At 33.1% G+C, this 13,533-nt stretch overlaps 1 protein-coding gene across 4 annotated transcripts in view; it reads right to left on the bottom strand.

Annotated features, from left to right (window-relative positions):
• LOC129910773 (cyclin-dependent kinase 14) overlaps window positions 1-13,533 on the bottom strand; it is a 277,345-nt gene that overhangs the window by 22,180 nt on the left and 241,632 nt on the right. The gene's annotated exons all lie outside the window — the stretch shown is intronic.

The raw sequence follows: 13,533 nt of genomic DNA, 5'->3' as shown, positions 1-13,533 counted from the left end.
AAACGCGTCCAAAACGCATCTGAAACGCGTCCAAAACGCGTCTGAAACGCGTCTGAAACGCGTCCAAAACGCATCTGAAACGCGCCCAAAACGCGTGTGAATCGCGTCCGAAACGCGTCCGAAACGCACCCAAAACGCATCTGAAACGCGTCCAAAACGCGTCTGAAACGCTTCCATAACGTCTTGGAAACGCGTCCAAACGCGTCTGAAACGCGTCCAAAACGCGTCTGAAACGCGTCCAAAACGCGTCTGAAACGCGTCTGAAACGCGTCTAAAACGCGTCCAAAACGCGTCTGAAACGCGTCTGAAACGCGTCCGAAACGAGTCCAAAACGCGTCTGAAACGCGTCCAAAACGCGTCTGAAACGCGTCCAAAACGCGTCTGAAACGCGTCCGAAACGCGTAAAAAACGTGTCTGAAACGAGTCCGAAACGCATCCAAAACGCTTCTGAAACGCGTCCAAAACGCGTCCGAAACGCGTCTGAAACGCGTCTAAAACGCGTCCAAAACGCGTCTGAAACGCGTCCGAAACGAGTCCAAAACGCGTCTGAAACGCGTCCAAAACGCGTCTGAAACGCGTCCAAAACGCGTCTGAAACGCGTCCAAAACGCGTCTGAAACGCGTCTGAAACGCGTCCAAAACGCATCTGAAACGCGCCCAAAACGCGTGTGAATCGCGTCCGAAACGCGTCCGAAACGCGTCCAAAACGCGTCCAAAACGCGTCTGAAACGAATCTGAAACGCGTCTGAAACACGTCTGAAACGCGTCCAAAACGCGTTTGAAAAGCGTCCAAAACGCGTCCAAAACGCGTCTGAAACGCACCCAAAACGCATCTGAAACGCGTCCAAAACGCATCTGAAACGCGTCCAAAACGCGTCTGAAACGGGTCCAAAACGCGTCCGAAACGAGTCCGAAACGCGTCCAAAACGCGTCTGAAACGCGTCCAAAACGCAATTGAAACGCGCCCAAAACGCATCTGAAACGCGTCCAAAACGCGTCTGAAACGGGTCTGAAACGCGTCCAAAACGCGTCTGAAACAGGTCTGAAACGCGTCCAAAACTCGTCTGAAACTTGTCCAAAACGTCTGAAACTTGTCCAAAACGCGTCTGAAACGCATCCGAAACGCGTCCAAAACGCGCCTGAAACGCGTCCGAAACGCGTCTGAAACGCATCTTAAACGCGCAAAAACGCGTCCAAAATCGTCCAAAACGCGTATGAAACGCGTCTGAAACACGTCTGAAACGCGTCCAAAACGCATCTGAAACGCGCCCAAAACGCATCTGAAACGCGTCCAAAACGCATCTGAAACGCGCCCAAAACGCATCTGAAACGGGTCCGAAACGCGGCCAAAACGCGTCTGAAACGCGTCAAAAACGCGTCTGAAACGCGTCCAAATTGCGTCTGAAACGCGTCCAAAACGCGTCTGAAACGGGTCTGAAACGCGTCCAAAACGCGTCTGAAACGCGTCCAAAACGCGTCTGAAACGCGTCCAAAACGCGTATGAAACGCGTCTGAAACACGTCTGAAACGCGCCCAAAACGCATCTGAAACGCGCCCAAAAAACGCCCAAAACGCGTCCAAAACGCACCTGAAACGCGTCCGAAACGCGTCCAAAACGCGTCTGAAACGCGTCCAAAACGCTTGCAAAACACATCTGAAACGCGTCCGAAACGCGTCCGAAACGCTATTTGTTATTTGTGAAAACTATTTTCTCTAAACAATATCTACCACACAAATTCTTCGGCACGCCACAAAAATTTATTTCCACCATCAAAATGCACAGCCTCAGCCTTGTGCATTTAGAAAAAAAAGTAATACAAAAATGATACAAAAACAACCACCAATTGATTTGGAAAATAAAGGTATGCTGATTATAAAATTGATAAATTATAAAGTTGTTGATTTTTCTGTCTTTTAGTGGCGATCAATTCCAGACATCATTGACTGAGTTTACAGCAGCTTCAGCCTTGAGCATTTAGAAAAAAAAAATCAAAACAAGATACAAAAACTACCACCAAAGTTCAGACTGCAGACGCAGAGTATTTTTTTCTTTTTCATTTTTTTCAACTGGCCAGGCCACAGTCGCGTGCCCAAGGATCTTTTTTTTAAGTGTATTTTGTTTTCAAAAAAAAAACAACTATTTTGTGTTTTTCCAATAAAATATTAAATAATAGTTTAAAAGAATTGTTTGTTTGTTTTGAAGATTTTTTTATTTTCAGATGAAATTAAAATATGGATTTTAGCAGTACGGATATAAACCCATGAAAGTGCTCCAAATAAGTACTTTAAAAGTACAAGTTTCAGTGCTTTTTCTGTAGGTAAAAAAGTACTGGAAAATGTACATCAGGACCACTTCCAGAAGTGCTTCGCTGATGCACTTTTGAAGTACATTTGTCTGTACTATTAATGGAGGGGAAATTTATTTCATCTTGCATGCAAGAAAGAGATAGCTGCTTCACGTATTCTTATATACAGAAAGTATACAACTGATTTTTTTCCCGAGCTCCTATCTTTTTTCAGTGGAAAAGAAGTACTTCTTTTACGTACATATTTCACCGGTTTTTTCTGTAGTTCTGCGTTTGCTGGGAAAACACATCTGAAACGCGTCCGAAACGCGTCCAAAACGCATCCAAAACGCGTCCTAAACGCGTTTGAAACGCGTTCAAAACGCGTGTGGGTGGTTTAGTTTTTTTTTTAATTGATAACACTGGTCAACAAGGTTTTTGCCACAAGAACCAAAATATACTTTCCTAGTAGTGTTGGATGTGTTGAACTCGAATCTGAAGTCAAAATTTTTTTTATTGGCATCCGTTTTTGAAATATTACCGTTAGAAAATGCCAAAAAACGTCATTTTGGTTGTTTTCGAAGTTATGTTTTTATTTGGGGTAATTCATTATGAATAAATTTGTAACGGTGCCTATATTAACTTCTAACTTCTCTGCATGCACAATCTCAGATTTTTCTGACATATTATCTGATTGCAACATGAAGAGCTTTAATGGCACCATCTCGTTACTAAACTCTGGTTCGATGTCGTTGGAATAATATTCGAATAGACCAGTATTTGTCTTGGTATTTAAACGTGATATATTTTAATCAAAAATACCGAAAAAAAAAACAGGAAAAAATCCCTCAATCTGGCATCGCTGGGTTGGGCCCTTCAGGATGGGATGGGAGTCATAATTCATTATAAACACATGTATATTAAGGGTACCCAAAACCCCTTTAGTGCGCGCTCATTATAAAAAAAAAAAAAATAGAAGATCAGTGGTAGAAGTAGAAGATCATGTGGTAATTATAGTACTAGATCAACTCATGAGTAAACTACCACCTCCAATGGAACGGGGCTAATGTTTAATGATTTGCAAACGTTTTTTTATTCTTCTTTTTTCTTATTTTTACAAATACAAATGTAATGCTGTTTTTTATTGAAGGTACAACTCCAAGAAATTTTGTTTGTTCGTAGTCGGGGCGAGGGGCCCCTAGCTGAAGTGGGGCCCCTAGGCAGCTGCCTAGTTTGCCTTGAGGCTAATCCGGCACTGTACCTATGTATATCGCAAGTAAAAATAGCCTCGCATAAGAAAGTTGAATAATAGTTTCTTCTTCGACAAAGCCTTTGAGCAGTTTCCCATTTACTCTTTCAAGATTTCAATACAAATAATTTTTTTGTTCAAAGCTCCACAGAAATTATCATGTTTCAAGCTGTAAGATAACATAGAACAGACTTATTTGAAAAAAAAAAAAAAAAACCAAGAAGCATTGTACCTTAACAAAGCATAAACAATTAAAAGTTTTTAATTGCTTTAATCACAAACTAACTGTATTTTTAAAAACATAGTACCAGTAATTGCTGCTTAAGATTAACCTCAGTCAATTGCACAGAAAAAAAAAATGAAAACATAAAATAAAGAGGACACATTTTCCAGGACTAAAAGTATGCTTCGCATTATGCGGATAAACTTTTTCCTTCCAACAAGGCTAAACAAAGGTTAAAAAAAAAAAACTACAAATAGTTTTGCTTATACCTGGTGGTGTTAAATTAAAAGTTTGTCCTTGTTTTTGAACGAATCCGCTTATCATCGTCTAGTCATGCCCTAATAGCAATAACCGACCTGCTTATCATCGTCTAAGTTGAAAGGACATAAAATTGCAACTTTTTTTTAACAAGAGCTATCTCTTTTGCTGCGTGAAAGGGTCAACATCCATATATACATAGTTGAGGTGTCACTCACCGCCCATATTTAAGATAACCTACTTTATTCATTCACCTCCCATTCCAACATAAGCAAACTAATCCTTTAAGGATGTTGGGCGAAAAATATAAAGTGAAAATCCTTTAGTTTATATATTTCACTCAAGCTATCATCGTTTCATGTTATTCCCAGAGAGAGATACCACAACCAGACCAGAGGTCAGCATCCAAGAAAATAAATAAAAAATTACCATCACAATGTGCGAAAGTAGAGAAGATAGGATATCGTTTTTTTTTAACCTTTTTCTGAGGTCCTTTTTCATGAATAGATTTATTCGAATATTCGTTGATACCTATATATTTTAATTCCCTTTTGTTGAATTTGTGAACGATCCACAAATAAATAAAATGACTGTATTCGTAGATATGTATAGCTGGGGATAGTGGGTGAATGCGATCGATTTATTGCTTAATGAATTTAAGAGCTTTTATTATCCTTTTGGAGCAGGGCGAATATATAAAACGGAAGTGGAAAACTGTGTACCGGTTTGAACCACCATGCTACCGCACGTGTTCACTTGTGCAAATTGCAACCAAATAATATTTTCATTCATGAAGGTCCAAGTTTTTCCTCTTTTTTTTACGGTAACGGAGGTTTTTTTTTTACATTTCTCATTACAAATGGTTGGAGGTGGTTGGCTGGTTTGAGTGTATGAGTGTTGGCTTTTCCAAAGTAAGGAACGTGACGTAATTTGATTGCTGCTGCTGCAACGTTAGGTAATAAATGTTGGATAATCTCACAAAAAAAAGAAAGAAAGATAAAACGGATGAGGATGGAAAAAGGATATTCTGTTTTATTTTTTTTTTTTCAGTGCTACAAGAGTTGATTATGTTTACCTCGGCTATGTTGACGTTTGTAAATGCTAGGGATTATGTGCTTGCAGAGCTCTTATATAGAATGGAGATGATAAGAGGAATTAAAAAGGATACCATAGCAAAGAGAAGATCAGTTTTTTTTTTTTGCTGTGCAAGTTTTTTACACAAAGTGAGCTTTGGGAAAGTTTATTTTTTTTTGCTTTGATTAAGATAAGACTCATTTAAATTAAGTTTAGTGCCCATACAATACAAAAAAAAAAACAAGAAATAAAGTAAAAGCTTCATTAACGTTTTTTTTGTAGATATTTTAAATTAATATAAAAACCTTATAAGTTTTTTTCACATGGGCATATTATTTTTAATTTTAACACTTCCACCCAAACTAACCAAAATTCAAAATATTGAGGGTTTTTCAATAAAATAATCTTTTGAGCCATGAAGTTGAATAATTAATTTGAATAATTTTTCATTCAAAGGTTTTCAATAATTACTTTCGGAGTAATGTGATTTGCAGTTAGTTTTCCCAAATTTCACGCACAGTGTGAGATCAAACTTTTTTATCTACCGCAGACAAACATGTGGAAGAAAGACAACCGTCAGAAAAAAAAAAACTATTTTCAAGTTTTTAAAGTAAATTTTTACTTGCAACTTTTTTCGATAGTATGTTTTTCTTTTTTAATGATTTTGAATCTACTCAAAAATTTCAAACCAATGAATAAGCTTGATGGAAAAGAAAAGCAAAATTGGATGAATAAAGGACTTTCAAAGTCTATTGCAGGGTTCGGACTTCAGTTTCAAAATTTCGAAGCAAATTTGAAAAAAAAGTGAAGTAGACCCAAAATTTCGGAAGTAGATTTCAAAATTAAACTTTCAGAACATTTATTTACAAAAATTTATTATAAAAAAATTATTTTTCAACAAAATTATTTTTCTTTACTTTTTTGATTATGATCTTTTCCAAAAAACCTTTCTCATCTAGTGGTTGTGCTATGAAGTAAAACGGTTAATTCAGCATAATCTAACAAATTTTTGATCAGGAATTCTTTAAAATCAGTCAAAATTACTTTGATAAACTTTATTTATATCTTGAATTCGAAGAATAATTGACCTCCATTCATCTTTTGAGATTTCAGTTGAGCTTTATTTCTCAATGCCTCGACCAGATTTAAAGTTGAAGTTAAATCCCTTTCTCTAAATTTATTATTTGAAAAATATTTTTCAATCAAGAAATAGAAGTAGATCCTGAAATAAAATGCACGACTGGGTCGCACGAACTTGCTCTTAGAGTTCAAGTTGCTTAAATTTTTAAGTCTTTTTATATAGAAACTTGGGAAATGTTGGTATATAAAAAAAAAAAAATAAAATTAATTTTTCAAAAAAATAAAACAATATCTGAAATCAAATCGCCCCACAAAACAAGTAAGCAGTTTTATTTGATATATAAAGGTGCATTTTTAGAAAAAAAATTTTCAAAATCGTTAGAGCCGTTTTTTAAAAAACTAATTTTTTATAAATAATTTTTTGAAAAAAAAGTTTAAAAATAAAATTGGTATGCCATTTTATAGAAATCACTAATCAACATCTAAAAACAAAATTTCAAAAAAATTCAATGTCCCGTTTTCAAAAAATTGATTTTTCAAAAAAAAATTTTCAAAATTTTTTTAAAAATCCAAAAATTATTTTTTTCAAAATTTTATTTTTGGCTTATGTTTAAATTATATAAACGCTTTTGTATAAAAAATTTCGTTGAAATACAATAAGTAGTTTTGCAGAAAATCCGATTTGAAAAAAGCGGTCCTATGGCAGGTACCGTTAATAATGATTTTCCAAAAAAAATTTTTTCTTCGAAAGAAAGACCTTGTTAAAAAACTAACACTTGAATTTTTTTAACAAAATCGTTGGAGCCGTTTTCGTGAAATTAAACTTTTCCGAAATTTTTGTATGACAGGTACCGTTATTTTTGGTCCAAAAAAATTAATTCCAAAAACCCCTCTGGAGAGCCTCCAAAAACTGCTACATAGCAAGTTTGGAGTCAATCGGTCCATCCGTTTAGGCTCTAGTTCCTTATACAGACAGACAGACAGACTGACAGACTGACAGACTGACAGACTGACAGACAGACGGACAGACGGACTTCCGGGACCCACTTTTTTGGCATTGTCTATCATCGTAATGTCATGGAAAAATGTTATCTCAACTTTTTTTTTTTGTACGAATGCATAACTTGATATATAGTACCTATATCGCAAGTAAAAAAGAAGTAGGGAAGTAGATTTTATTTTTTTCCCAAAATCGAAGTAAATCTACTTCGATCGAAGTAAAGTCCGAACCCTGGTCTATTGATCTTTTTTTCACAGTTTTTGAAACCATAAAACCACTAAGTGCAAGAAATAAAAATACATTGAAAAAAAAAAAAAAAAAAAAAATAGCAAATCTGTTTTAAGCAGATACATTTACAAAACCTTGAAAATATTTTTGAGATTATATCACATTTTAATGGCAATTTATATAGGATTCAATGTAGATACAATAATTCAATACTGTTAAGAGATGTGTTAAAGAAAAAACTTTATGAGTAAAGTTATGAAAATGATCCATTTTGGTATGCAATTAATTTTTCTTCTAAAAATAAGTGAAGTAAAATTTTAAAATTTGACTTCCTTTTCAAGTTATAGACAAAAACTCGAAAAGTATCAAAAACAGTCGAAAATGTTTATCATTACAAAAATATTCTTATCTTAACAACTTATCCCAAGATTTTTTTAAGGAAAGTATTTTGCTTTCTTTAACAACAATTGGAATCTACATATATTATACAAAATTAAAGATATTGAATACATATTCAAAAGATTTAAAATTTTCTTTGAATAAGAAATTTTTTCAGTACTAAAATTTTTTTTAAATAAAGATTTTTTGAAAATCTTTTGGCCTTAAGCTTCTGAGTTAATCTAAAGTTATTCTTATGTTACTTTGTTATTGGTTATTTATTTAGTTCAGTGCCGGTTCTTCTGTTCAGTTTGGTTTAAGTATATTTGAAAAAAAAAAAACGACAAAAAACTTTGAGAAATCATATCTGAAAAACCTATCCAAAAACATTTATTTTAATTAAAATTTATAGAGCCTCAAGAGTTTATGCATCCGTCATGTATTTTATACAAATTCGAATACCTAATTACTATAGCTTAAACGAACAGACAACTTTTACTTTATACTTAATTCAAATTAAGGTACCTACTTTTTGCAAAAATTGCATTTTTAGTATAATTTATATTAAAATTTCTTTCAAAATAAAGGAAATCCTTTATTTCCTTTTATTTTTGTCAAATATTTTATGTTGTCTCTACTCATGACCTAGTTTAAGGAAAATTTACAGCAACCCTGAATAAATATTTTAGCCATTAAGCCCTGCTTATTTCCAAATTTCCTTAACAGAAAAGTGTCTCAGCATAAACTGCTTATTTATTAAACATACAAAAAAAAAAAAAGAAAACAAAAAAGGATATATACGAGACCTAAATCATTGTTTCTAGGTATCTGTACCTAGAAGCGCTTTTTCCATAGCTTATATACCGAAACCAACAAAAAGAGGAGTGAAGTTTAATTTGCTTGCCTTTTGTGTGTGTGCTGCTGAAAATGTCGGTGACTTACGAAATACTAACAATAGCAAGTAAACACGTTCCGTTTGTTTTATATACCCCATAATCTGTCTTGTAAATTTATGGCGACAATAATTGTGGACAACAAGACGACTTGGAATCTACCATCGTAGCACACCGAGAATGACCAGGCGGAATTACACAAATGAAAATCCTTTTAAATCCGACTCTATATTATGCAATAAATTCCATAGATTCCACCCGCAAATAAAATAGTGTTGTGTGTATATTTCTATACTATAAAGAAAGTAGGTATCCACAAAGAAGTGAAATTGTTGTTGTGAAACTTGGAAAGCAAGGCAGCATAACACACAGTCACAGGCTAAGTGACTTCGTTAAATATTGTTCCTTCGACCATCAGGGTTCTTTATCTTTTCACACAGAGTGAAACCACTTAAAGTTAGCATAGTTTTTGTTTTAAGGTATTCTAATGGAATTCCACAACTTTCCTTTGCGTTTTTAGTTTGGCAGGATCCTTTTCTTATGGTAATCCTTGTAATTTATTCTATCAATCTCGAAAAATTATTGTAAAAGTGGTTTCGTGTATCTATATCTGTCTTTTGTTGTCTTAATTAATTCAATTAGCAATCACCGACAGTCAGAGTCTCTAATAACACAAAGGATGATCCTTAACACGCACACATACACACACACACTGATGGTATTAATTAACTGTTGAATACTTTGAAGAAAAGTTTTTCTTTTTTTCCTTCATAACAGGAAAAATTTGTCATAAAATTGAAGTGAGAGATTGTTTTTTGAGCTCCAAATAAAGATTAATTGAAATCTGGAAAACTCTTTTTTAAACCCGAAAGTTTTTTAATTCCCCCGCATCATTGTGTGGCGGCTGGAAACATGAAAAAAAAAATGGTAGGAATGGGGAAAATTTCTTGTTTCAATCTAATTTCGTATCATCCCAACGATGCGGTGGGTGGATGATTCTTCTTTTAGATTTTTTTTTTGCATGAATTTAAATAATCCACCAAGACAGTTGTTTATTCGTTGTTAGAGACGATCCTGATGGGTGCTTTTGTAAAATCCTTTTCTCAAGTGAAACGAGGACATCGAGAAGACTGAAAAGATTATGATGGTGTGCAAAGCAACGCCAAATAAAAGAGAGGAGTTCTTTGTGGGAAATAATTCCTTTTTTCCTTTTTTCTTAATTTTTTTGTATTTTTTTTATTGCTAACCCAAAGGATTAAAAGAAGAAGAAAAATAAGATAATGAGGAATGTCAAGGAGATTGGATTATTGTTGTGGAAAGTTCAATTCATCAAGTTGATGATTTATAAAAATACAATAATGTTCTGTTCTCGGTGTAGAAGGTTTAGTTTCAGTATAATTCAACTTCGAGACAAAGGAATATTATAATTTTTTTTTTTGAAATATGCATACAAATAAATTGTTTGGTTTTTATAATTTGTATGGAAATATGAGCCACCTTGGAAGGTTTTTTTTTGGTTTTCATTTTTATTCTCTGTTTTAGAAAATGATGGTGTTAAGAGTAGTAGACAAATAAAATTATGCTTTTAATTGAAGGTAACCTTGTATTGAAAAGTTTGAAAAAAATCTGCAGCGACCAGTCAAATCATTAAAAATAATGACAGGTGCTAACCTCAAATTGACGTTTTTTATGAGTTTTCAGTAATAGTCCAGTAATTTTAGGTTTTATCTGCGGAAAAATTCCTACTGGGCTGAATTTTGGTATACAGCTTAATGGCGGCTTTGTTATGAAGATGTGAAAAATCGACATTGATATCGTGTCCGCGTTAAGAGTTATAGGGGTCAAAAGGTCACAAAAAGTTTTTCGCAAATATCTCGCGACCTATTGATCGGAGGTCATCAGAGGTTGTATAAAAATTGATGGTCGTGAAATTATCTACAACATATGCCTAGCACATTTTTCTGTAAGATGAACCGTTTCGCGAGTAGAGCGCAGAGAAGGTGACTAGATTGCACTCACATACGAAAAAATACATACATACATACATTTTTGGTTTATTTTGCTCGATTTTTTAGGTATCGGAGTAGCTTAAATTTTTTTAGTTTTATTAACTTATCTTATTACGTAAATACGGATTAACTAAAAAAAATAAAAATGTACACATTGGGATAAAAAATATTATGCAAAAGGGGGAACCACGTTTTTTGGAAATGTTGTATGTTTCCCTTTTTTGTACAATAAGTGCCTTCATTAATAAGAACACACTTTTTAAACATGGTTCAATTTTAGTTTTGAGCTTGGTATAAACCTTAAATTACCATTAAGCTTTTTCAGCAGCTAATTTTGCACTGTTATAAGGTATTCTGCAACTTTTCTCTTGAGAAGCTAGAAACGACATTTTCTATGGAATTCATGTTTGGAAAATTGATAACAAGCTCAAAACTAAAATTGAACCATGTTTAAAAAGTGTGTTCTTAATAATAAGGCACTTATTGTACAAAAAAGGGAAACATACAACATTTCCAAAAAACGTGGTTCCCCCTTTTGCATAATATTTTTTATCCCAATGTGTACATTTTTATTTTTTTTAGTTAATCCGTATTTACGTAATAAGATAAGTTAATAAAACTAAAAAAATTTAAGCTACTTCGATAAAAACCTCAAAAATCGAGCAAAATAAACCAAAAATGTATGTATGTATGTATTTTTTCGTATGTGAGTGCAATCTAATCACCTTCTCTGCGCTCTACTCGCGAAACGGTTCATCTTACAGAAAAATGTGCTAGGCATATCGCACATGTACTACAAAAGTGTCACAACTCAAAAAACAGATTTTTTTAGTTATTGACAAAAAAAAATATTTGAAATTTTCCCGGACAAATCTATCTAGTTGCCATTGATATAATTTGAATAGTTTTTATTCCAGAAGGTAAAATGTCGTTTTAGATGTTTCATTTGAAATAAAAACTACTTTGACAAAAATGACACATTTTTAGTCCAAAGATCACGAAAATTGTCACAACTCTAAAAACGTGAATTTCCAAGGTTTAAGATAGTTAAAATGATGGTGGTTGTCTAAAATTGGTTAAAAGTGTGTTTCCTATTCTAAAAATTAAGTAAATAATAAATATACTCGTTCTATTCTCCTTAAATTGGTTTATCGTCTCTATTGAAAAATGAAGATTTTTGAGTTGTGACACTTTTGTAGTACATGTGCGATATGTTGTAGATAATTTCACGACCATCAATTTTAATTTCACCTCTGATGACCTCCGATCAATAGGTCGCGAGATATTTGCGAAAAGCTTTTCGTGACCTTTTGACCCCTAAAACTCTTAACGCGAACACGATATCAATGTCGATTTTTCACATCTTCATAACAAAGCCGTCATTAAGCTGTATACCAAAATTCAGCTCAGTAGGAATTTTTCCGCAGATTGGGCTTAAAAATGACTAAAATGACTGGGCTATAAGCATTTTCCTCTTGATTTATTTAAAAAAAAATCGGTATAAAGTAAATTTCTTGCAGTTTTGAGAATGTTACTCAAAAATCGATAAAACATTTATAACTTTATATTTTCAGTAGGTACTTAGGCCCAATTTATTGACTCTCCATTAAACTTAAATCGCCATTAAAAAAGGGAATTTTAAAATTAAAAACCAATTTCGTTTAATTCAGTCTCTTTTAAGGATTTTTTTGAAGTTTGGCATCATAAACTAATTGAGCATTAAATTTAAAAGTAGTTTTAGTTAAAACACCAAATTCGACCTTTTAAGAGGGATTTTTAGAGCTAATGGAGGTTTTAAACAGAATTTCTATTTATTCACTCTCCATTAGTGTCAAATGTCATTTCATTTATTTTTTTTATTTGAATTATTATTTTATTTGAAAAATGTCAAATGAGCTAAAGAATTATTAAAAAAACATCACAATTATGAAAAAAGTCCAGACTAGAATTTTTTGTAGGTATGCACACATGCATTTGTACCATAAAAAAGAACAAAATTCAAAGAAATTAATGCATTTCTTGTCTACTTCGCACAGATAATACTAGATCTACTAGATTATATTCTCCACTTCAAAACTAATCATTTTTGAGATGCTGCATAATACATACATAACATACATAACATTGCAATTGAAGCCATGAGAAGAATAGATATAAAGCTTACTTCTAAACCAATGACACGAGATGAATGCCGATAACACTTAAATTTAAGTTGTTATTTGACACCGATGGAAAAAATTAAAAATTTCACTTAACTCCTTCTTCTTCTCATGGTTTCAATTGTAGGTTGTAGCATTCTTTGGTTACCACTGGTATATCGTTAATCTCTTGCATTTTCTGGCGTTTTCAGCTGCAAAATACTTACGGGCCATAGTTTTTTGGTTTTTCTTCCAATTCAAATCTATTTGATTTGACAAAATTGTAGCTTTTGACAGATTATTTTTCAAACAAAATAAAAAATCCCTAGGATATTTTTAACAGAGTTTTAAATTTAAAGTTTCCATTAAAAGTAAGGACTTTAACTAAAGAAGAGTGAATTAAATGAATTTTTAATAATGTATACTTAAAGGCGACAATAGTTTAACGAGGCCGTTAACTTAAGCGATAAATTTCAAAATTTAATGGAGGCTCAATAAATTGGCCCTTAAAGAAGTAATTAAAAAAATATTTAACTTTCAAAAAACAATGTTAGGCCAGTTAAAAAATAATTGTCAATATCAAGAAAACAAAGATCTTTTCCAACTTGCTAAAGTCTATAAAACGTACTTGGTCTCGAGAACGAGACATTAGACCAAAAAAACCTAAGGCACAACAAAAGATTCGTCGATTCAAAATTTTGCTTCAAAAAAATTTAAGC

This window comes from Episyrphus balteatus, chromosome 2 (genome assembly GCF_945859705.1).
Source record: "Episyrphus balteatus chromosome 2, idEpiBalt1.1, whole genome shotgun sequence".
Lineage (NCBI taxonomy): Eukaryota > Metazoa > Arthropoda > Insecta > Diptera > Syrphidae > Episyrphus > Episyrphus balteatus.
Note: the sequence above shows the minus strand (reverse complement) of the source record. Positions and strands in the feature narration are given on the sequence as shown.